The sequence below is a fragment of the Calliopsis andreniformis genome, chromosome 2 (genome assembly GCF_051401765.1).
Source record: "Calliopsis andreniformis isolate RMS-2024a chromosome 2, iyCalAndr_principal, whole genome shotgun sequence".
Classification (NCBI taxonomy): Eukaryota; Metazoa; Arthropoda; class Insecta; order Hymenoptera; family Andrenidae; genus Calliopsis; species Calliopsis andreniformis.
Window position 1 is genome coordinate 10,040,048 of NC_135063.1, and position 26,200 is coordinate 10,066,247.

The 26,200-nt window shown below is 40.9% G+C and overlaps 1 protein-coding gene and 1 long non-coding RNA gene across 3 annotated transcripts in view; one reads left to right on the forward strand and one right to left on the reverse strand.

Annotated features, from left to right (window-relative positions):
* Positions 1–26,200, forward strand: part of Glurib (Glutamate receptor IB) — a 245,088-nt gene that overhangs the window by 28,808 nt on the left and 190,080 nt on the right.
* On the reverse strand, positions 23,643–24,637 carry LOC143188189 (uncharacterized). Of its 2 annotated transcripts, XR_013003501.1 has the most exons (3): positions 24,477–24,637; positions 24,283–24,296; positions 23,643–23,939 (listed from the first exon to the last, which is right to left on the reverse strand). It is a non-coding gene; the product is annotated as an uncharacterized LOC143188189 (long non-coding RNA). The 2 variants fall into 2 exon arrangements; XR_013003500.1 differs by lacking the exon at positions 24,283–24,296.

Below are 26,200 nucleotides of genomic sequence, written 5' to 3' on the forward strand. Positions count from 1 at the left end.
TGGATGGCTTGTAGATTGCTCGCGTGAGTACCCACGCTACGCGTACGAGTTATTATTATTGCGATAGTCTGTTACGCCGTTATGTATGGTGCATTACGGATATATTGTATTGCATCGATGTATGGAGCTGTGGCAGGCTGCTTTGCCAGTGGTGCGTTTAGATCAAGGGAACGAATGATCGTTCTTCTCTCTGTTCTTCTTCTGGAAAATTTCAATATTATGAATGAATAAAAGGGACAAGTGGATGAAAGAATACTCGTGGCATTTGAATTTCGCTGAAGTGGGGGACGAACGAACATTGGCTCGCTTGGTTTAGCTCTTATTGTCAGACGGGGAACACTGGGTCAAAAGCGACCCTGAGTCCGCTGATTCTGTACGTGAATGTAAAACAGCCAGCTGTCTGAGGGTTTACAGTACCATAAGCAATTTCTCAGTTGTGGTTTGGATTCTGTCGAAGTGGCGAGAGAGTAGAGAGTGTGATGTCCATATCCTGTGATTTCTATCTTCTTTTCTACTTCCATTTCTGTTTTCTTCTTATTTCACAGGGTTTCTGTTTCGTGAGTTGCTTGGTAATAGATTACCTATAAAATTTATACGAATTACATAAATTGTCGTTATCTTTAGAACGTTATCGAATGGTCTAATGGGGGGAAATAAAAGGTAGACAGAGCTAGCAGAAAAGAATCCTCGATTCGCGGATTTAGCATAAACGATCGAGCTTTCCACGAGAAGTCCGTGGCCGATTCCGCTAATCGGTGTGGACGTAAACGACTCTCGTTATCTCCTCTCAATGCTTATCGATTTAGAGGATCCCACGAGTAGGATCCGTTTAGACGATGCTATTTGTCAGTAGTAAATGAGGCGATTACACACAGTGGCCATGAGTATATATATACAGGTATTTGCGGGTGATATTTAATTAGAAAGCGATCGTCATTGGTGTATCGGCGGTTTGCAGGCTGGAAAGTCGAAGGACATGCGTGGCTGAGTTATATAAATAATTTACGAGATAAATAAGTAGGGTGTTAATTAGTTTGTAAACATGCTAAAATTAAAAGAAGTATGTATAGCAGCTGCTTAACTCAGAAGTTATAAATTATTTTCTTTCGAGCTTCTGAGACTAGTGAAAGAAGCCATAAGCTTCTTTTGCTTTGTTAAACCTTCTCTGAGTACTTCTGTCAGTAAGTATTATTCTACTAGAGTAATAACAAGCTATCTAAAGCACAATCATTTACGTATCAATTTATTAAAAAAATTATGACAGACTATATTGTTCCCTCTGGAAATTCAATAACAGATAACAATGACCTGTCAGTGATATAACAAACAATAACAAGCCGTAATCTGAACGAATATTTTTAAAGGTTGTACTACTACAGTTATCAATCTCTTTCCGCGCTATATTTCTTCTCCTCTCAAAAACTCGCTGAAAAATAATAGATATCACAGAAAAATTGTCGTCGCTGCGAAAGCATGAATGTTCGTCGCGAATGAACGCAGACAAGCGAACAGAAAGGAAAAATGTATCTACGAACCTGCCATTTTAGCGTTTAATGCGGCACAAGAATGTTTTCTGACACATTTTGGAGCTATTCTTTCCAGTGATATATTTCCGATCTTACCAGAGAATAATCTAAAGCTGTTATATTACACGTAAAAATTGTCCTCGGTCTTGCATAGAAAATTCGTACCAGCTCCCTTACATATCGTAATTCGTGTCAACGGTCCGTATAATGAAAACGTGAGTCATCCACGAGCAAGTTTATTTGATTGAAAGAAACTTGCTATCTTTTCCACAAAGAGGACCGTGGTATATCCAAAGAAGAACGATTCGTATGAAATTTAAGGCCGATCCTCCGCAAAGTCGCCGGATAAGCCGTCCGTGGAATGGAGATGGCGTACGCGAGGGTGAAAACGGGGCAAGATGAATATTCCATGCTAAATCCGTGGCGGAATCACTGCAAAGAAATCCACAGTCGTCGTGGAAGGAGACGAGAGAAGCGTGGTAACCCTTTTTCGTCGAAGATTTACTACTTCTTTCCGAAACTCCTACCCGTGGAAAGGGCAGTCTATGTTCACCTTAAAATTCTCCCTCACTCTCCGCGATTTACAATGTCGACCGCGAGACAAAACAATCGCGTGCAACGATTTGATATCGCGAACCGTGTCCATTGTCGTCGACGAAGCAAAGCACTCTCTCTCCATCTAGCTATCTTTTCCCCGACGTTCAGAACCGCGGCTTTAATGGATATCAAAATAAAGTTCCTTAAAGACGTCCGCTAACTTAGCCTGCGTCCCTTTTTTCTGCGTTGCTGCGACATTTTTTAAAGTAACACCAGCGAACACCTTCGCCTCGCTAAGAACATGTAATTAAGAGTAAAAGGAGCCAGGAGTCTGGCTTGATACACTTTTCAGCGTCGGGACTCCGCGGTTTCGTTCTTTTGTACATAATTTTAGGTCGCGGGGCGGCGAGGTCTGCGCTCAAAGTCGGGCCAGTGACGATGCATCAGCCTACTTCCGCTCGGGTAAATACAACGTTAATTAACGCCGTGTCTGCTCGCGTCTTCCTTTGCAAATCTGCTTGCACGGGTTTACAGCATAGTAAACGGACGTAATTCAAATGATTGTCCTGCGAATGTGCTGGGGAACGAGGTGGCAGCTGCTAAGATAGCGAGCGTGCCTTTTCGGGTTCTACGCTTGGGAAATTTCATGGGACCAATTCCGATTTCTCTCCATGCTATTTACTGATACTTTTGTCGACTTCTTTTTCCTCTCGTTGGTAAATATCAGGATAGCCTTCGGGTTAAGTGTGACGTGGCAAATGGTCTGGAAGGCACAAAAGACTGCAGAGTATAGTACAATTGAAAAAGGGGTAATTCTCTGTGAAAAAAATTGGAAATGAAAAGAATTTTGTATGTTTTGAGAAAATCGATTTTGCAGATGTAGGCTATACACATGTGTGTAAGTGTATATCTAATTCCTAGGTATTTGCCTGATAGATCCTGGTGGATTTATATCTCTGTCCCTATAGAATCTGTTGCAATTTACAATAGAACTTTGATTAACTGGATCTTGATTATCAACATGCTGTTCAGGGTTTCGATTATTTGGTGCATTGATGATAAGAGTACAGTAGGACTGAGAATAGAACTTGAACTGTGAAATTTGTGTATCCTGAGGAAGATAGTTTCTCTTTGAATTTAGTATTAAGTTGATTAGTCGAGGTATATCATATTTTGTCAGTACGAGTCGAAGAGAATATTTAATAAGACAAAGTGTCCCATTTAATTTATTATCCTGAATAAAAACAAACAGGAAGAATAATGTTCACCAATGTTTATTAAATCATTAAACTTATAATCAGAGTAACTTCAAAATTGATTTTCCTGAGAATTTTATTTTTTATTGTCGAATTATTTTTCACAAATAGCCACACCTCCTGCTTGAGTGTACCGCCCTTCGCAGGACACCTTGTATGTATAAGTATAATAAATTCAGGAAATCTCCTTTTCATATGCAATGAGTGAATATACATGCAACGCGCGTCTCACGTGATCGTGAAATGCGATTTTCTGAATCCGCCAGTAAATAGAACATTTTTAGACCCTAGGCTCATGAGTATTTGACTTATTCAAGAAGCGATGGTCCGAAAAGATCCAAAGCTGGAAGCGGCGTCCATATGTGCATCCGCACGGTCGATGTGAGCATAATATAAACCCAAAGGTTAAACCGACAGTGCATTTCAGATTTTCTCGCCAGCTATTTACGAATGCTGTTTTTCATTATATTTCTAACATTTTTTTTTTCATTGCGTCACTGAGAATTAAGGGAAAATTAATATTCTCTTGTACGGCTTGCTGATTAGTTTCTAATAAATTTATGTCGTTTTATAAGGATATATTCTAAGGATGTAATTTAAATGATAGAATATTAGATGAATTGAACATTGGTACACAGTTTTTATTTCTATGATTTTAGCTTCTTCTAATTCATGTATGCATTTTCTGCATATTTTTTCTGAATAACTCCTTCAAGTTTCCTCCCTCATCCCATAATTAACATGGAGCATAGCTTCATTTGCTTTTAACTCGAGAGAGAAGTTTAAAATCATTAAATCAGGAAGGAAGACGCTTCTTGATTTCTCGTCAACGTTTCCCATCTCATGTTTTTATCGTTACTTGTTGTCGACTTAATGCAGATCGAAGAAGGGGACGAGGAAACTTTTAGTAAATTTCACGTTGCAGATAATCTCTTGAAATGCTTCAGCTTTAATCCTTTTTATCGTGACTTGTGATCTGTGCTGTCAGTTCATTAAACTTAACTCTTCTTGTTTGCCGGGATTCAGTGTTATTTCTTTCTGTCTTTCCATTACTAGAAATAGTTCTTAATTCAGAATTATGAAAATCTCTTACGGCTGTAACAACTTTCATGTACCAGGAAATACATAGGAGAACGTTTAACGTGGGGCATTAAATAAACACTGCATTGGAGCTCAGGTAAACTCAACGAGTCATATGGTGAAGAGGGTATAATTCGATTTCTCGATTGTAACGAGAACTTTTTCATTCGACCATCCGCTAATTAACTAATTTGGAAACATCGAACACAGCCTCGGTACTACATTCGCCTATAATTCCATAATTCTCAGATAAATGGTCGCGATATTCGCGAAAGCGAAGACAGGTTCCATTCGACATCGATACACATGGAAAATTCATACTAAAATTACATTTATGGCCAGCGAGACCGTTAATCATTAATTTTAAACAGTATCCTCGTTATCATTACTCCGCTATTAGAAAATAACAGAAATCGCATTTGACGTAATATAACGTAATATAACGAAAGTGTTTTTGATGGACTTCGTCGAGCTTGTCGAACGAGATCCGACAGTATCGTATCCAAATGTTTGCCCTTGCATGATCCAGCGTTACATATCCCCCCTTTCCTGCGAGCTATTTGAACGAGAATTTTTTTTCCTCATCTTTTTTTGACAACCATCGATGATCGATAGTTTAATGGGAACGTTGTTCAAGGGAGGAGGAGCGCAGGCGGGTGCCAATGGAAAGATCGTTAAATTATTTTCAATAGAATATCCGATATTCGTGGTGGCCGTAACACCAGCATAGACGAAGCGATGCTGAAGTTTAGGATACGACAACAACGACGTCGACGACCTCTTTTTCCTGTGCAGACCATTGCCTCCGTTCGCCGTCACCTTATCACTGACTTTCTTGGAAGAAGAGCGCTCACCCCTCTCTTATGTATACCCTCATCGGGGTAGGTCGTGCTCTTGGGTAGCGGGACACCGATATAACTCGAAGCCAGCCCCCTTCAAAAAGACGAATGCCAACCCGTCGACTGGTCTTTTGCCCGGATTAACGGGCTTCTACCCTTCTCCCGCCCTTACCCTTTTTCTACCCAGTCGAGACACCCCCTAGCAGTCGACGACTCACTCCCCCCCCTCTCGCTGTGTCTCGGGGCATCGCTCGTAAACAAAGCCAGGATAAATTGACATCTCTTCGTCCCGTCCCATTTACCACCCTACCCGCGCCACCCTCCACTTCGAGCCTGCACGCCAGTCACTTTTCACCACTGTGGTGATCGTACCACGCCAGTCGTCCAGTAGTCCGACAGGGGTTGAATGTCAGGAGTGATTGTAGGCTCGGGTCATATGATTGGTCAGGTGCTGAGATGAGAATGATTTTGTGAATATAATTTTAATATAATATTTATTACAATTTTGGGAATGAATGTAGTTAATGTTGAAATTAAGGGTGTGATACTTACTGTGGTAAATATGGTAGGTTCTACTCAGTTTAGGTGATTTTTAGGAATTAAATATATGTAGATCTTTTCTATGAGAAAATAGAATATATTAGTAAGAGGGAATTTGTTGTTTCATTATTGTAACTAATACTAAATACATGAATTATTTTAAATCTTTAAAGTTTCATTTTCTCACAAGTTAATACCGATTAAGACTGATTACCCAAGGTTTGGGCAGCTCTTGTTTCGCAGAAGTTTCGGAAGCGATTACAGTCACAATGGCAGCAATTGTGAGTTGGTTAAAGAAAACATTGACGGTCGAAAGTTTGAAGAAGGTCGTTTTCGCAAACATTCCTCGAAGTTCTATCCTTCTGTTAAATGTGTATTTTAGATACGGGGCCGTTTAGGACCTTCCTCGGCAGAAAGTTAAAAAAGATGAGAGACTGAAATGCATTCCCTTTGTCCCCTTTCGCATTCTCGGTAGTTCTTTTTAGCGAGGAGCCACTTGCGAGAGCTTATTTAAAGGAGAAAGATAGCGAGGCACAATGAAGGATAACGCATTGTCCACCGACGGGGTAGTTAAAACTTGTCTCATAATTACTCTCATTTAGCACCATCTACCTCCGCTTCCTGGCACTCGCACCTCTTCGCCGCTGTCGAGCGACAACTTGATGACGCTTCTGTTTACTATACTGCCTTGCAATCAAACTGTTTCCATCTCTGCAAGCGTCATTTTTATCTATTCCCTTATCAATCCACCATTAATTTAAATGTTAATGAAGGTATAACAGTGTCGTCCATAGAAGACTCCTTACCTTCGAAAATTGAATGATAAAAGCATGTAAATTTGTTCTGCAGCGACATTTCACAGATTACTCGCAAAATCTTATCACTTAGCCCAGGACCTAGTTATGGAATAGTGTTGACATAGTTGAAAGGATTAAATATGCCTCGGTGGAATGAGAATGGGCAGCATTTCATTCAATGTACAGTTAAATGTAGGTACAGTAGGATATAGAATTACTTGATCAGACAGAAGTGGACTCAAACTATTCGAACGTAAGGCAACAAGAAGGTGTGTGTAGGTGCATGTCATTGGACCTAGTGAGATCCTTTGACTGGTCAAATTTGATTATGTCTCACTAAGCTAGGCTAAACTATCCTAATCTTGATGTTATTAAATTACATGAAACTTAGATGATCGTGAACAAAGTTCTCTAAATTTGATCAGACTTCATTACACCCAAGTAAGCTTCATCAGATTTCTCCGAATTCTGTCGAATTACTGTATGACTAGTTACCTCTCATCGAACTTCAATAAACTTGATCAAGCATGACTGGACACTGATTTCGTGTCTTGTGAGCATGTTCATTGAAACGTATTGAGTTTCAATTAGGTTCAACAATATCTGAATTATACACTGCATTGACGAGGAGTTCAAATATTGGAGTATTATCATATTTTATATTGTACCGTGAAATACAGAATTAATAATAAATTGAGTAATGTAATACTTAAGAAAATAAGGTACAATATTGTACGTACTCCTCCGCTGTATATTTATGTTAAAATATTTGAAATTCTGAAAGCTTTCAAGCTTGGCCAATATTTCTCCTAATTTGCATAAATAACACCCGTGACACTTTAATGCATTTTCTCTTCCACAAGATCCCAGTGACACCGCTTACGCTCCTTTCCCTTCAACTAACACAACTCGTGTACCAGTTAAGTCGGACACATCAGACGCCTCCACTTTCAGCCATTCATTCGCTCTTTACATATCTCCTCAACCGAGTTGTCATTCGAAGCGTAAACGTAACAACAACTTCTATCAATGCACTTTTAGCACCCACTCTATCCACGCTGCCAAACGATCCGCAGGAAATGAACTTTCGAGCGGGCCCGAGGCGATGGAACACTGTGCCGTCGATTAAGTTACACGGAAACGTTTTCGCTGTTTGAACGACAGGAAGGACCAGTTGACGCATATCGTTCCGAGGCACGTCAGTTCCGTGTGATCGTTCGATTATTTCAGTGACAGCGACTGAAACGTCGGGTAGCGCGAATTTTTCCAGTTTCGAAAGGGAGGGAGATAGAGTGGAGCGTGCCCTCAGCCCTCCTCGGGACCCCGTTCCTATCGATCGAATATTCGTTTTATATGTGCCGGGATGTAGCTACATCCCTTTCAACCGCCACTCTTGCACAGTATCTTCGTCATATTTCCATTCGTGTTTACATACGGAATGTGCACACCGCTCGAGAATAGCGGAGGTATCTACTGTTTGAGCACGGAGCGTTCTATGTACCGTAGTCAAGGATTTAATTTTCGATTGATGTGATTTTAATGACGTGTTTATTTTGAAATCCAGTTTCGCCGCCTCGCTGTACGAAACTGGGGAAATGTAATCGAACAAATATAAACGAGGAAAAAAGCATCGACAGGGGATGAGAGAAAGCGTAAATGAGGTGGCGATATATTTTTTTATCCTTCGAATTTTTTTTCTCTGCCCTCGGGCGTATCGCGAAAAAAAAAAAAAAATACCTTTGAACCGATGCGGCTTGTTCGTCGGTTCCGTAAATACTGCCGTTTAGAATCCCATGGAGTGGTGTTGGTCGGTGTTCCGCGTTATTTTTGGAAAACATTTAATGCGACAGGGAAAAAGTTGGACTCGCGTAACGCGGATGGATGGTAAGCCGTAGCAGTCGTCACTCGTAAAATTGAACTCGCCTGCGCAGCGAGGAAAGGGGGTAAATAAAGTTTAACAGCGAGCCAGTTTGACGCTAACACGACGTTCATTCCGAAACTATTAAAGCCGAAGTTCAAACCATCCAACGCGCACAGCTGGTTATTGGACAGATGGCGGCATTATAATATGTGCCTGGGAATTGTTGCAAATACTGCGGCCGCAAATTGTTAATTAATTTCCGAGGACGCTAATTGAAAGTACTCTAAACAGAAGCCACCAATAGAAGTTTCGATCAAATTAACGAGTATTTGGCTGGGGAGGATTTCACGATTGTCAGGCGGAGGCGGACAGATTGAACCGCGATCGGTAATTTTACTTTTTATCTGGCGCTGGATTTTTGAGAAAGTTTCGAACATTATTGATCGACATACATTTTTTCCCAATTTTTCCGCCCTCGCTGATTTATCGGCCCTCGCTCGGTGAAAGGAGGCGCGAGGATTTAGGTGATCCTAAATCAACGACGATGTAAGCTCATCTCAATTTAGTAAGTGTGCCATTGTCGCCTTATCAGGTTCACGCTGCAGAACCAATTTTATCGACGACAAAGTAACAATTTACTCCTGCTGGCAATGTTCCTGGTACCGTGGTGGCCTTCCGATGACCAGGTCAGCTAGTAAACGCTTCCGTTATCAACCTAGGTTTACGTGCCGTAAGTTAAACGGCCAATCCCTTGGAAATTCGCCTCCAACGCCGTCTACACTGCGAGATGAACCATCGTTAATAAAGTCTTCCAATTCACGTGTAGCGTCGTAATTTCTGCATTGGGTACTCGAGGAAAGGAGGTGAATCTTATATTCGCCTTGATGGTTCCCAATGTTCCACGTGTTCCGTCTTATTGCCTAGTCCTGAGAAGGATCTTAAAACTCTGGTCCTAAAATACATAACAAACAAAGGGTAAGATTCAGATGGATCTCAGAACTGTAAGTACAGCTTTGAATCGTTATGATCTTGAAAAATGGTTTTCATATTAATTACTGCAGTGGTCATACGTCGACAGTGAATCCGATAGGAAGTATTTAGCAGAGGTAGGAGCGAATATGTATTGTTTAACACTGAATAATACAATTTTTTGCGAGCAGAAGGTAGGATAAATTTATATTCCAGTTTTCAAAGTGACAGGACAAAGCATATTCGCAGAAGGTTTTAATAAAAGGGTATTAAAAAATGCAGTGTGCTGTGTAGGTTCAGTGACATGTGTTTTCAAAAACAGTACACCTGTGTTGCTGGTCCACTTTGGCCTTATCAAAGGGTGTCAATGCATACAAGAATAACTAGTTTCCATTAAAGAAACTTTAATTTACTATGAACACAATAACGAATACTGAACAAAGGAATATAGTATTGAAGGCACAATCTACCTAGCCTACATTGTATATTATAAGAAAAATAGTGTGCTGAAATGTTGAATATTTCAAATTTATCTAGTTTTACCAGGTAATCGCAGCTTCTCGTTTAAATGGATAATTCGTAACTGCATAAACTGCAAAATTGTAGATGTAAATTTTGTTGATCATAATCCTTCATCGCACCATCCGTGGATTAATAATATTTACAACCTAATTTGCAACACAACTAAAGTTAGAAGCAACTAGTCTCTACCAGAACGTTCATGGATGTTAGGTCGGGATATGGAACTTTTAAAAGCCACAGAGGAAGGCACCAAGGGGAGAAGTTTGATAACCAGTGATGTACACTGATGCTCACTGGGCAACTATAACATACGTGTCTTAAATCAAGAGCTTCCTGATGCAATCAGTAGCTTTCGCGGTCTCTCGCGATTTCTGCTGGTTGCCTAGCTCTGAATTTCCTTCCGTTACTTTCCGCGGAGCATACATCCATGCAGGGAATACGTGTACCTAGATGTATAATATAGGAATATAGTCTGTGCGCGAGGCCCGCGGCGCTGCGAAACAGAAAATTGGCCCATCCATTTCTCGTAACACTTTTCCTGCCAAGCGGGATTGCCCTAGCCGCGTTGAATAAATGCATGTATCTCGAAGGCGTATCGTATTTCAGACAACGACTTTTTTCAGTCGTGCGTGTTCCGCCTTGGCCCTGCAATGGACCGATGATTCGGTTCGACGAAGACCCATCGACCTGACGCTCGCTTTTATTTTATCCTCGTGCCGCGCGGACCCTTCTTGGTTCGTTAGCCAGACACGAGATATTAGGCTGCGGGAGCGGAAGATTAATTACGCTGGGGCCCTTTTATTAAGGAATTTCTGACAAATAGTTCGCCAGGATAAGTTCCCTTGTCATTCGTGAGCCACTAATACCTGGCAATTGCGTTGCAAGTTTACCGATCTTTATCGGGTAATTAATTTCGGTGGTGGCAGTTCAGAAGTGTACGAGCATGGTACGACAGCACTCCGAACAAGTGTGTGAGCACTTGACGAACTATCAAAATCGATCTTCTTCAGAGGAACACCTCATAGGACAGAATTTTGTTTCGTATTTTTCAGGAACGATACATTTGTATCATAAATGGACTTTTGTATCTATCTTTCAATTACAATTTAGATTAGTATTATTTTAGCCTCAAGGGAACTTAATTGTCTCTTTACCCAGAATTTCAATCTTCCAAAATCACGCCTGGAAATGAGTATTGTTCTCTGACAAACTTCCTTTCTATTCCTTTCGACAATTCGTCGAGACAGACGTTCAAGCAGCATTCTACTGTGAAGCGTCACAGAGAACCGAGTTCGCAACCGTCTGCAAACATCTTGGTTGCGATCTTTCTCGTGGAAAAAGACTGGAGGAGGAGGTAAGAAGGCAGGCGGTGCTAGAACGTAGAAAAAAGTTCGTCTCGTTATTCGAGGCTCAACTGAATCCCTGTTCTTGCGGTGTTCGTCATGGATGTGGCGCTCAGGTGAGGCAGACAAACTGGCGAAAAAAGGTATCGCAATTTTGTAGCTGTGACTTATAGGACTTAATCGATTTTCTAGTTTCAGATGTTGTAAAAGAAAAGTATGTTTACTTATTTATCTGCTAGTCTCCTGTGCGTGTTCAAATATTCAGGTACAGAACGACTCTTCCTAATCCTCTTTCCTGTGTAGTCCCCAATTGCATATTCTAGCGACTAATTTTTGATCCCTTTATAATCCATAAAGAGTTTTCATTATGGTGTTCTAACTTTTAGGTACTTAACTTCATGGTAGGTTTTATGCAAAACGTTGGTGACTTGGATATTTTGTTATGTAATAATTGCAACACTTTATAGAACCTTTGTTAAAAATAGAATACTTCCAATATTATTTAACAATGAGTTTTACTTGAAAACAGGCTTCAAAAACTTCTTTATTATAGAAGTTAATAATACAGTTAAACTTTTTCACTTTTGTGAGGTTTTAGAGACACCCAGACTCAAAGTACCATAAAAAATGTCTAAAACTAGAAATGATTGATTTTTTCTGTAAACTTATTTCAAGTAGCCAGTAATATGCACTTTACAAATATTTTCCTGTAGTCACGTAACTTTGACCATCAACAGTATTTCACGGGTCAGCACGTTCGTCTCTGTAGCTTTTCAGAACGAGTGGAATCCTGGTCGCAATACCAGGTATCCGTGTACAAGAATTACCAGCGAATTTGCAAGTGAAATTGTCAACGTGTGCTACGCGGTTGAAATTACACGTACACGAGGCAAGTACATTGAAAGGTCTCGAGACGTACGTGCCAACATAGTTGACTAAATGATAATGATATTCGAGCGTGTGTGATAGGTTCGTTACAACTGATTGCATTCAGATCTGTCGATTGTATGCACGGATTGCAATTGTACGGATTGTTACGCGTTACGTGCTATTTGTCTTGTGACTGATATGTTCTGTAATATAACCTCGACACGGGACCCAGAAAAGACAGAAACAGATAACATATTGATGATTTCTAGGTAACTGTGCCATTTTTCTTCAAATTTTCAGAGAGTTACATATTATTCTTTGAACTATCTAAAATTCTTCTATGGATCTACAAAATGAGAGGGTATCACTAGTGAATTCAGCTGTTTCGTTTAGAAGTTCATCATCTTTTTAACTAGGAACCTCAACAGAACAATACACGAACAGTTCTCGTTACAAAATATTAGAGAGTTGAAATTCAATTTTTGTAATCTTTCAAGAAATATTCGTACTATCTTTGTACACTTCTTCCTTTACAAACTGCGGATCCTTGACGTCTCCTTCCTCGATCGCTAATATACTTCGCAAAAACAAAAAACCAGGAAGTCCCTTTGTTCATGAAAGTTGAAGGGTCACGCAAAATTCACCGCTCAGCCAACTGACCCTGTTTAATTCCCCACAGTGGCATCGAGCCGAGCTCTTGATATGTCAGAGGGCTAGCCATACGCATTATCTATTTGAAAATTTAGCAAATAGCCGATGATGGATTCCCTGACTGGGAGGAGCGGCAGAGGTAAATTCATATTTAATATCCAGGCGTCGAACGGACGTCTGGCCGAATAATTATTTTCTGGACGGCGTTGACTGACATTTACCCAGCCAAATTACCGTTATTTGCGGCGGGCATAGAGGTGGCCGATGAAATGTAGCAAGCACGTGAAAATTAGGTGATTTTAAACGCGGTACAATCGAGCCACGTTTGATGCATTGCATGCGCAACGAATTGTCAGTCGCACCAAAGGACGTAATTCCAAACCAAAATCACCAATTCCTCTGTGTATCGATGTCCATTAAACGTCTCTCCCCTTATCACACTTCACGTGTTGCGGTTGCTAAATAACGCTCGAATATGAACAGACGCTCTTATCAAACACTTAATACCTTCCCTCCCATATTCCACTTCAATTGGATAAAGGACCTCATGCAGAGGATGGTTGAAAGGACGCGTGACATTTCTGTTCAAATATCATAGGTTTCAAAGTTTTCAATAAAACTAAGGTAGTAAATGAAAAATTGACTGTGATAACAAAACTGAAATTGATAGAAATATTAAAGTACAACGAACGAGGTATTAAACTACTAAAAAGTGGACATTTAAGATGTCTGGAGTAGACGTTTAATAGTGAAACTGTCAGTAGTTTTCAAAAGCCTAATAAAACGTACCTTCTTTACGACGATTTCTGCAGGAGGAAGGAATCGTTTCGTTCGCCAGAGTAATGTCCATCAGTCTGAACTCTTTCAAGGTTCTCGTAGTGCTCGCAGGTCTCGAAGCCATTATCGACTGATACGTTATCGACACGAGAGTGTAATCATCTGATCGAGAAACTGACCGAACTAGGCTGTAACGTGGTACTTCTTAATTCCAGGGCCTCGTACCTCTTATCCGTGCTTCTCGTCCATTTTCGTTCGCTCGACCCTGCTGTCTTCCCTTCTCTTTCTCGTTTCTGGTTCTATGTACACATCAGTGCCCGTCTATCGAGCGAGTCCAACACGAAAGGGCCACGAGAGAAGTTCCATTCGACGAGTCGGCTCCCTCGCGACCTGCTCGAGTGGCTGGCTACGAATTTAAGTTGGCCGTTCTTCATAAAACGTTCTTTTACGGGGGGAAGCTGTTTCCTCGTAGCCGGATCAAACTGGCTCGTTACTGCTCGCGCTTAAAGCTTTCGGAAAAATTGGATACCGTGCTGAAACGAGTAATTCCACCGTGCCCCTTTGTCTGTGCACGCCTTTGCGAAGGAAAATGTAACGATAATACGCGAGGCTCTGAAACATTTTTCGGGATCCATTAGCGTGGATATTGAAGTTAAAGCGCATTATAGATGCGAAAATATTAGTCAAATTTTGGGAGATGTACGTAAGAGGCATACAAGGCAGAGGTCTCTATATTTGAGCTTCTAGTACGGTTATACATTTATGTATTCTACTGTTTAAACTCCACCTATTTATCAAATCTTCTAATTTTCAAAATATCAAGTTTCCAAATTTTTGGAATTTCAAATCTTAACGTCTTCTAATTTTCAAGCTTTCAAATTTTCGAATTTTTGAATTTTTAAGTTTTTACACATTCAAATATTCAAATTTTTGAACTTTCAAATTTTTCATACAACTTTTGGTATAGGTGTTCATACATTTTCAGTAACACAATTTTTCTTTTATTTTTTTGTGTCGTCTTCAAGTCACAGAAAATTTATATATCGTACACCTAAATTATTCGAATATTTTTTTCCGCTAATCCTGTTACCTACTTTAAACGGATTTTTTATCTTTTTTTTCACTTCTGTGATTCCATGGCACACGGTTTAATGATCAAAGAGAAACTTCAAACATCTTCCTAAAAGGTACTTCACTCAGAAAAGTTTATTTATAAATTTATATAATAGTCTTATGAATCGACCGAGTACTTTCGAAATGAATTTTTTCAACTGAGACGAGAATGGCCAGCCAGACTCGAAACTGCACAGAGAACAATGGATCTACTTTTCAATTTCCTTTCGATCGCACACCACTTGTTCCCTACCTGATTTTGCACTGCATTCATTACACAAGTGCGTTTTGTAAGCACGGTCGATAAACCAAAGCTCAAAACTCGATTGCTGGAAAGCGAAGTAAAGAATTCTCCATCTGTTCCTGCGGTTTTGTATTTCCGCGAGTTATTCCACAGCAGCAAATTATGGAATTAAAATTTTAAAATTCGTATCAAAAAGCGTAGCGTAACTGTAAATATACATGTCAAGTTCTACTTCCAATCGTGCTGAAAAACGAGTAACTTCTACCATTTTAAAACAGTTCCCAGAAAAAATTTCCTCTCTCTTCTTCGTGGAAAAGCAGTATAAAATCACTAAGAAGATTCTGAGAAAAGTTTTAACTGCTTGGAAGACTCTGAATTGTGCATCTCCAGATGAAAAGCTCTTGAGACACGGCAGACCAATAATAACGACTGTAACCTATTAAAACTGCGTCCGATTTAAAATATAACATTAATTTAATCAGATCGTTCAAAATATTAAGAAACACGATTTATCTAATTTCTCACGTATTATTCGTAGTTCTTCGCAGCCATTCTGTTTCCACGTGAATAATAAAAGATGTTTAATAACTTTCAGGAATGGTTCGACTGCACTTACACATCCACTTAATGTTTCAAATTAGAACGCTGCACTGAATAGTTCCTTCGGCTCAATCGTTAACGGGTTCAGCATCTCTAAAGGGAAACGGTCATCCAGGGGAAATAGATAGGGACGAGCTATCGCGTTTTATGCCGCTTCGGCCCAATTTCATGGCGCTCAGAATGCATCCGCTTCACGTAGGGCGTATCAAAAAGCTTTATGCACGAAGTACAGATCGATGATAACGGAATAAAACGAAATGTTTATGCTGCAAGTATAAAAAAGCCACTACTGCTTCCCAACGCTATCATATTTCGCTTTCTTAAAAGCGGCCGCGATAAATGTATCGTTTTAAAGCTGCTTATAAAATTCTCTTAACCGAGGAGCAACAGAAATATGAATTCTCTCGACACGCTAACCATGGATATGGACACTCTTGCTTAAAAAAGCGTCAATTTGCATCGCAAATGTTCCTATTCGTCTAGTAGCTTCCTTGCTGGCACAGCCTCGTTGTTACGGCAGCGCGTATCTTTGCGTCTGTGTGCGAACGTACAACCCTTGCACGCATTTACGGTCCAGACGTGTAGCTTAACTAGAGGAAAGAAGGCAAAACTGCTCTGGCAGAGAGAACAGCGTTTCCGTAAAACCTTTCCGTGCTTTCTTTCGGCCTGTCTACGTTGAACATTCCCCCCCCCGTTTCTTGCATTATGCACTGGTGGACTGAAGCCGAGAAATGTCGAGATTTCAAGTCGGTAATCGAAGAGCTCCGCTGGATATCGGAGACCCGAGCGAAACTACGTCGATTCGTTAAATAATTCTTCGCTATCGGGACAATTAATTCTGAGACGCAGAGACCCCTGGAACCAGTTGTTTTGTTTTGCTCGCTCGAACGAAAAGAAACGGCAATTGGAATGCTTTCTTCGGGGAAGTAGAAAGAGTCTCGTCTCCTCTTCACTTTCCTTACTTTTTTTCTTTAAATAACGACGGTAACACTAGTCGAAAGGACTCATTGTTGAGTCGTCGTTGGAAGCGTTGTTAAAATGTTTCTGCCTGTATTGTTTCAATGGAAGTCGCGATTATAATTTTTGCTTCAGTCGGAGTGCTTGAGTTTTGATTGAGGTAAAACATCCATTCTATTTTTGTTACAGGATCCAGAGATTCTGCATGGAAAAATAAGTTGAAAGTGTAAAATGAAATTTGTCGATGTGTGGCTTCATATTCTAGAAAATTAATTCTGAACTTTTGCTTGGTTTGAGTGGGATTCATCACAGTTTTACAAAATGAGCAACGAGAAATTAATGTGGAGGTGATGAAGGGTTTTAGGAAGTGAGGGATAGCTGTCGAAGAGTAGTCTTGAATATGTTTTTGTGTTTCAACTTTCACAAGTGGGAAAAGGAATGTAAACTAACTAATATAATTTTAGACGCTTGAAGAGCAGAGGCTCTATAGGGACCACTTCTACTCTGCAGTAGATACAGTCAGTGGTCAGACTGTGAGTGTTCCACTTAACTTGTACAACCCTTAAGCGTCTAAAATTGTACTGCTGTACACTTGTACGCAGTCAAAATTCAAGCTCAATTTTCTCTGCGATGAAGCACAATATCAACGAATTTTAATTCATGCTTTTTGCTTCCTGAAGAACTTTCCATTTCAATAACCCTTTTAGATAGACTGTTTGATGACAAATATTGAATTATAAAGAGTGATTCTGCATTCTAAAAAACACAAAGACAAAAAAGTGATAAAATTGTGTTTAAATCTACGCTTTCGAGTTATTAATTGTTATAAATACACAAAAAATGCGCGTGAAATGTGTCTGACTTGGCTTATTCTACTGTTATCGCAGCGTCTGTCCTAGCTAATAGACGATAGCAACTATTTGTAGATTATACAGCAGAGATTTAAATCCTTTCCTTGTTGACATGCATTTGAAATATTAATAGAACATTGTTTAAATAAATTCAATACTAAAATAATTATTATGAAATTGAAACTAATAACAAAATATTATATTTTAATCGAAACAATGTAATTAATTAAATCTTCTTCATAAATGTCCGTAAAGATATTTCCATAAAACAATTTTATTTGCTAAATACATATTTGTACAAAATGTATTTGTTTGCCAATAATTTTTATGAAAAATATAATAAACGACTAACCATTACGTGAAGTATAACATTTTTCTCAGTAAAGAAATTATTCGAAAATAACAGAGTAACAAATTTCATTAGATCTCGTTAATTAACAATAATAAATGTTAATAATTTACGTACAGTTGCTATTAGCAAATTGTGTAAGAGGAATTGTTGCTGCGATGATTATATGGTGGAAAATATCAAGCATTCTGCGGTCAGTTAGTCTCACTATACCAACCATTGATTCTCCCTCTTCTGGTGGGGATGATATAAATACCCTTGGCGGACGACGAATTTCTCATTCTCTCCAGGGCCTCTGGAGGGTGAGGATCGTCCTGACGATCCTTCAGAGGTTCCCCTGGTCTACCCCCCTTCTGGCCTGTCATCCCCTGCTGGTCCACCCTCCACCTTCTGGTCCACCCTCCACCTTCTGGTCCACCCTCCACCTTCTGCTCCACCCTCCACCTTCTGGTTCACCTTCCACCTTCTGGTTCACCCTCCACCTTCTAGCCTACTCTTCGCCTTCTGGTCTACCCCTCCCCCTTCTAGCCAACCACCTTCTTCTTTCTACACCTTACTGGTCTACCCTCTTGGACTACCTCCGTGAACTGGCAACCAGAAGGTAGGTTGCTGGTCTGGAACAAAACATTGAACACAATTTTATCATTTTTTATTTTCTTTTTACTTTAACAAGTAGAATCTCTCTCTAAAATCACCGACATTTTTATCATCGAAAACCCCTTATAAAAGTACTTCTTCTGCTGCTGCCATTTCGACTCAAATATCATATCGAATGCAACCGATAAGTCGTACGAGTGCACAATGCTCATATTCAATAGGCTCGATGGATCATAGCGAGCACAGTAGCAACGCGTGACGGCGCGGCGAACCCCTTCACGTAATTGAATGATGGCCGGTGAATGATATTAATGCACGAAGATTGGCACCAGGACACATTGGAATGGTCATGGATCTGCACAGCGGGCTCGGTGGCTTTCACAAAGCGACCGGCTACAATCCTGCATCTGGATTTCTCCGTTCACCAGGGAACTAGCGAGAGGTAGACAGTGTCACATGTACGACGGACAAGAGAGAATTATACGCGGAACTCGACACAGACGATCCTTCATTATATCTCTACACTCGAATACCAGCCGGTGATAGATGCTCGTCTCCGCGCAAAGATAGTGGCCCGTGTCAATGAACGAATTAAGCAGGATGGTATGCGGAGCTTCCGTGCGAGATCTCGAACGTGAGGGATGACTCGCCGAGTGGAATTACGTATTTGATGAATCATCTTCGTTTCTCAGCAAACCTTCCATGCCTAGGGGCTCCTGCACACAGGGAGAAGCACTTTGAAATAGTCTGATCAATTACTGTGTGTCTTGGTTGAGAGATAGGAACGTATGAAGAATATTTGAAGTCTGTGTGAGGTTCTAAAAATTTTTTGGGAAATGACTTCTATCTGGATGCTAGATACCTAAATTAAAGTAGGATTCGATGATAAATTGTGACATTTCAAATCTAGAAATTTTCTACTTTTCTGACACTTAAATTCTCAAACTTTTACATATTTTATTCTTTAAACCTTCTAATTCTGCCTTACATATCAAAGCATATCAAATATCACATAACTGAATGAATAAGCATTTTGTGACATAAGTGTTTCCAAACTGAAACGAAATTTCAAGTAATATCCAATTAGCAGGACCTAGCACAGTATTTAAGAATAACGAATCCTATGTGACTCTAACAATCATACGAAAATAAATTTTCCTAGTATAGTATTCCACAGTTTATTGGCCATAGCTACGAGACATATCACGGGCCAGTAATCTCCCTAAATCAGAATCTCACAGACACATAATTGTTTTCCGTAAAGCGTCACGGTATTCCGTGAAATGAAGCATGGGATTCCGAAATCTATGCGTCCGCTGCTTCGGTGCACCGCGAGATTAATGCTGTAGGTTGCCGCGCGTAGAGGAAGTACTGTTTGTTAACAGTTTAATAAGGTCGAATAGCCGCACGCACTGCTAAATGCGTTTCCGTATGGCGTACAAATTCCAGCTAGCGCGTAGGATTAGAACTGATCCATCTACAGTCCGACTTAATGGTACGTGTGATTACGAGAGTATCCTGCTGGCTGATAGCAACCAACGGCAGACAGCTGCTCGCACCTCCTGCCTCTGTGTATTCGATAATTGTCACCGGTAGTTTCGATGATCGGTACCAATTATCGCATGCACGGAACACGCCGCGCGGCAAATGGGATCACGGTCAGGTGATAGCGGGACTCGCCGACGCGACGTTTCCATCGACGTCGCGGAACTTTGACGAAGTAAACGTTTTTGCATCGCGACAACGAGCACAGGTTGTAACGCCTATTCGCACGCAGGGGATCGATAGAGCAATCTACTTGATGCAGCTCGATGTTCGCGGAGATGCGTTTCCGCGCTGTCGTCCTATCGACTGGATGGAAAAAACGAAATGGTAGCGTATTTTTTGGGATCGTGCTCCGCGTTTCACCCGCTTGAACCGGTGTTGATGACGCTGGCTCAACGGATACGAGTTCTTGATGGCGAAACAATTACACGGGACGCGTTTCAGTTCCAGCGAACTGCTGTTCCCTTTCAACGCGCTGGTTATTCGTGACCGTAGGAAAGACGTTTTATTTTGAAGGGCGTTTCTTTGGACGATATTGTCTCGGGTTTTTTTTTTGTTTCGCGGCGTGGGCGGTTTGGCTGCCAGAGGATTCTGGGCAGGTTATTGGACAGTGTGTAATGTCTTGTGGAGTTATCTTTGATCTTAAGGGATACAGAGTTGCGGTATTGTGTTATCGTAATGTTAGTGGCACGTATCGTGATTGTATTAAGTACACATTGTAGTAGGTCGTGGGAATAATTCAGAGAGAGGAGAATTGTTTAGTAAATGGTGTTAGTAGGATAAATATACTCAGGCACAGTAGTTCTTCCTTCAGTCTGATATTCCTGAGGGTAAGTTAAAGAAAACAATTAACCAATTTTCTTTTCCTCAACACCTAACTTCTATAGTGAAGTCACAGTGTCTGTACTTACTAATCCTAAATTCAACATTCACCATGAGAATTCTTAATGAATATCTTCCAATAATTTTTTCTTCTTTGAGTTTAATGTCACATCGACTGCAACGTCATTAAGGACAGGTTATATGCAGCTGTTTTTTAGATTATTCTGTTAAATTTTATTATATAGTCAACGACGTTTCTGGATGGAGTCCATATTTCCTTCTCTGTAAAGTAAATCTTTTGCATTCATACAGTAAATGGGTGTTCCAATAATTAATACGCATGAAAATTATGAATCTCTTGTGCCTGCATGCTGATAATAATCTTTCTCATTGGAATCACAGTTATTCCACTGAATTTCGTTAAAACGTTCAGACCATATCAGTTGAAAGATAACGAGCATGGTACGCAATTTTCATCGAGAGGAATCCCTACGAAAACAATTTCCCAACTCACGCGGGACCATATAAACGACCTTGATTAACAAATACGCGAGTCGATCTGATTTTTGATCAGCCTCGACGAGCGTACATCACAGCGTCGTTGGGTAGGCGAAAGGTACTTGACCGCGTTCGAATTGGTATTGATTTTAATAGCACATTGATGGTCCGCATGCAAATGAGCCGATACGAGGTGTTCGGTTTCACGAATAGAGTAGGGACGAATACTAATGCGTGAGCTATTGCGGCAGCGATATTGATGCCTACCGAGAATACCAAGCAAATAATATTGCCCCGCGGTCTTGACGTGTAAGGAATGAAAGCGAAAGTCACTTCGCTTGCCGACCTAAGATTTTCCATTTCCCAGGAAATCCATACGTACTATACACATATCATATTCAGAATTATATTCCGATTCTACCCTCCTCTGCTGTTTAATCTCTCTTCCCAAAGTTGCCCGAATTCCAGCTTTTCCGCGGATAAACGTTGCGTCTAATGGAACGTTCAACATCTCTGCTTTACTGTCTTACGCGTATATTAATGTATGAGAGGAATGCATCCGTGAATGCATTGTATTTACTGTGTATACCGCGTGCAACGTATAACATGGTATATGGTCAGATCGTGTCCTCGATATTGCAGCTGATGCTTGAAATGCTAGGAAGTCGAGGGGACCTGTGTGAGTGGCATCAACTGTACTTGTGACATCGTTCCGCGCGTTCCTCCTCTTTTCGCATCTCAGAAAATCTCCCTGGATCCTCAAAAATCAACGCAAATCCGAAAAATTTCACTCTGCATCCCCTTTATCTCCCTCGACCGTCTTCCTTCCCGACAGATTTAAATCGTTCCATCCTTCCGCATGATTCCGTTCCACGGAGGGGACCTTATCCGCCGCGATTGCAGCGCTTCTACCCTCGGTTCGCGTGCAATGCAAACGAAAACAACGCGCAGCACCGAACTTCGTTGTTGCCGCAACGGGCCACGTTCCCCTTAATGGACCCGCTCGTTCCGATCCCACTCGCCTCGTTTCGCCTCTCGTCCCATGTTCGCCAATTCGCCCGTAAAAAATCTGAACTTGTTGTTTTTAAAATCCTCCATTGAAAATTCTCCCCGTCCTCGTGCCTCGACTGTTATTTTTTTTCCCCTACCCCTCCCTTCGCCATGGGCTGCGTGTACAGAATTTTCGAGAGCGACTTCCCCATTGTACTTGTGACTCTTGTCTTGCGCTCTCGCGTGGAAATTTCGTTCCATCTCCTCTAGCTGCGCGAACAGGCACTATGCGAAACGCACTTACGAAGGTGCATGCACACAATGTGCGTTTGTGTAGGCGCGTGTCTGAGTGTGTGCCAGCGGGCGGTCGCGAGGCGTTCTCGGATACATGGAGCTCGTCGTGGGGATACGGAGACACGGAAAATAGTTACTGCGAGAACTCAGCGCGTCCGTTGTCCTGGCCACGTACTCTCTTATACTCGGAATCTGCCGCATTCCGTAATACCTATGCACACAAATTCGTCCAACTTTTCTTTCTCCTCGGCTCTGGTGCCTCTCGTTCCGGTCGACGAGCCTCAGCTCGTTGGAGCAGGTTAATTACGAAAATCACGAGCTGCTCCTCGTAAAATTTAAACTTTCAAAATTTCGTCCTCCTACTGTCGCTACATTTTTCCCGAGCCCTTACCAGAGCACGGGTACAAGGACCAGGGAGAGGTGGGAACAGAGAGGGTCAACGACTTCTTGCGTGTTGGCCATTCGCAGTTTTTACTGGTCGACATCAATGCGCTTGTTGCGGACCGCAATATGCTGTGAAAATTCACGAGGAAATTCCCCTCGTCCTTTAACGTTTCGCCGCATTAGTGTACGTGCAGGAGGGCGACCGTGCGCCAGCACGGCCACGCGCGCACGTTGCTTCACGTATTGTGGTTGTATCGCGTTCTCGGTCAACCACTTGGCGCCCGACTGGTATGCACGCGTGGAAAATAGTTACTGCGAATTTGGTGCTTCCACCCATTCATTCTTTGTAGGACGTTTCGAGTACTGTGTGTTGCTTGGCGCGCCTCGCCTGCTCGTCCACCGGCGTAGACTCGGTGAAACTGCTGAGGAAATTAATGCTATCCTGAAAGAGCTACGGTCCCGTTCTCTTGGGAATAATCAATTTTCTAAAGTTCAAATTAATTGGGAGCCGGCGTATAATTTAGGGAGGTATAAAGTTACTGTCGCGGATAGATCTTTTAGAGTGGGATTTACATTTCATTTCCATCGTATTCTTTTATGATTGCGCTTACTATGACTTTCTGGTCAGCTGAGTATTCTTATTAATGTTGCATTATGCTGCAATATTTTCAAGATAACTGCGATGTTCTTTACTTCAACGTACCTAAAGAGATGAATAGAGGAGATTTTAAGTATTAAACGATATCAAGCTTTCAGTTGTACGCTGATTTTCAGCTGCTTCATTTGATTTTATTAGGAAGTGTAATATTGCATTACATGTTAGTGGGGTCTGTGTTTGTTTCTTTTGTGGTTATAGGAAAATTCGAAGCGTTAGACGATCCCTTTTTCAGCAAAGAAAAAGAGACACGATACTCGCTATTGATTCGCATAGAATTCTACGAGAAGTGTGAATTTTTCATAAAATTTGATGGTTTAGTATAGAATGAACATGTTTTATTGAACAAAATTGTGGGTTCACTTAAGCGAATCCTGCAGCTAAAACAATTTTCAGAAGCATCATGACACCCTTTCAACAGCTGCCCTTGAGCTCCCATTGTAGAATCCATAAACGAACTTGAAGACGCTCACTGAAAGACAAGACAAAGCATGTCTGAAGGGTATACTGGAATCGCCCTCACTACTGATCTAAAGTGGATAATTAATTGCACCCTAATTGAAGCAGGCTTCAAATAAACCCTCATCTTCTCACTTCAAATTACCCTCACTTTTCATTCTCACAAATTAAAACCAGTCTCCTTAGCTAATTTAGTTCACACCAGACCTCTAAACACTTTCTCCTCATATTTTTCACTTGTTTTCGATCAAACGAGCAATCTCTTCAAAAATTCAGTGAATAATCAAAGTAGAGAATTATATCAGAACTTGGACGTTTATATAAACTTTAATATTTCCACTTATTCTCAGACCCACCTTTCTACAAAATTCTGTAACACAAATATTAATCCATTTTGCACAGCAACAGCACATTGTTCTGCTACTACCTTAGTCACTAAATTTACATTGAGAACTACCAGTTGCTTACAAATTCGTATCTGAATATATCCAAGTACCATTAAAAGCTTCTTAGCGAACTAGGTAACATCTGAGCATCGAAGATTGCAAACCTGCACACAACGCGATTGCTGCACCCCGTGCTACCCTTGCACGCGTATTATTTTCAGAATATCGGGAATTTACTGTTCTTGGCGAACGCCAGCATTGTCTTCTCTCGTTACGAACTCAGATATGCCGCTAGATCTGGGTCGGTCGCGTCCACAGCGAGCACTTCGCGGGAGTACTTGGACCGTAGAGAATGTGAAACCGTTTGCTGGGTCTTTGCCTCGCCGCGCGCTCGTACACGTTCAAAACAAATGCAATTAAGGCGAAACGTGACACGGATCTTGCTTTCTGACCACGATACGACGACCTTCGGACAATGCTGCACACTCCACGCTGCTTTCCCTAATTTTCGGTCAAGGCCGACCGAGGGGTTTCTTAAAAACGTCACCTGGCGTGATTGTTCAGATTCTCAGCGGCCGAGTTCGGGGGTCGACGCTCGTGCGATGAATTCTTCGCGGCATAAATCCCAGGTGTATAGTGGCGGGTACTGTTCAGTGAAATTATAAAGCAGCTTTGATGAAATAATCGATGCAAGGATTATAAATCATGCGGCACTAAACCCTCGACGATTGAATTAATAACAATCCGCATTGCGTTATCGCGTTGTATTCAAATGGAAACGTTGATGGGATTTATTCTGTGACGCTTGGAAAAAGGGATTTCTTGCGGCTGTTTGATCATTACGGTCGAACGATTGATGAATATATTAGTGAGAATAACGGAGTCGTTTATTGCGAGTGCCAGAGCTTATTCTCTCGTTGGTTTCACGTACACGGGGTTATTGGAAAATAGAACGATCAGATATGTTCTTTGAATAGTGATTGAAAGATACACGGTATCGGGTTATTCGAAAGGTTTATAGCGTTTTGTTGTGTTTCAATTTGAAATGTAGCTCTCAGAGTAATAGGATCTGTAAATTACTAATGGTCTGAAATGGACAAGTATTGCTAAAAACATAGGGATTTCGTGAGAATCTTAAGCTTTAGTTTAAAAATTCATGCTTCCGATATAAAAATATTTGGAACATTTCAGGATTTGTGCAAAGGTTTATCATCATGCTGAAGTAATTAATACAATTCTATTATTTATTTATTTGGGAATGTAACTGAATATTTATCTCTTGTAGATAATTCCTGTTAATATTATTTGTTATTCACATATCAGTAACACTGTGAGCTGTTAATAATATTCATAATACCGAATAAGATTACTGAAGCAAGGTTTCATTCACAAATTTGTATCTTGTGTTTCCTCATATGAAACCTTATATCTAACGCGATTACAATATGATGGCTTACAAGTACTGTCCCCTTCATTCCTTTGTCCCTCTGTATTGGTTTGTCCTTTTCGCTTTTCCAATATCGTGTTCCAGACTAGAGAAATTCCATTCAGCCATTGCAAAATCCACGAGACGCCGATGCACACGTCCAAGGGGTAGTGGAGTGCTCTTTTCATTTATTTACTTCCTTTTTGTCTCCTATGCCATTTCGAGGACCTCTAATCGACTTTATTTGCTCCTACCTTGTTTATAACGTTGGTCTCCTATAAAATTCCACGATCCTGGAATTACTAGCGGCATAAGTAGATTTCCCATTTCTAAAAGCCGTACAAGCATTCTATGCACCAGTCTACTATATTTTCCATCTCCCAAGTACTTTATTGACAGAATGCAACTGTTAACTACGTACAAACATTTAGAGTCATGGTCCATTACTCGTATCAAGAGACC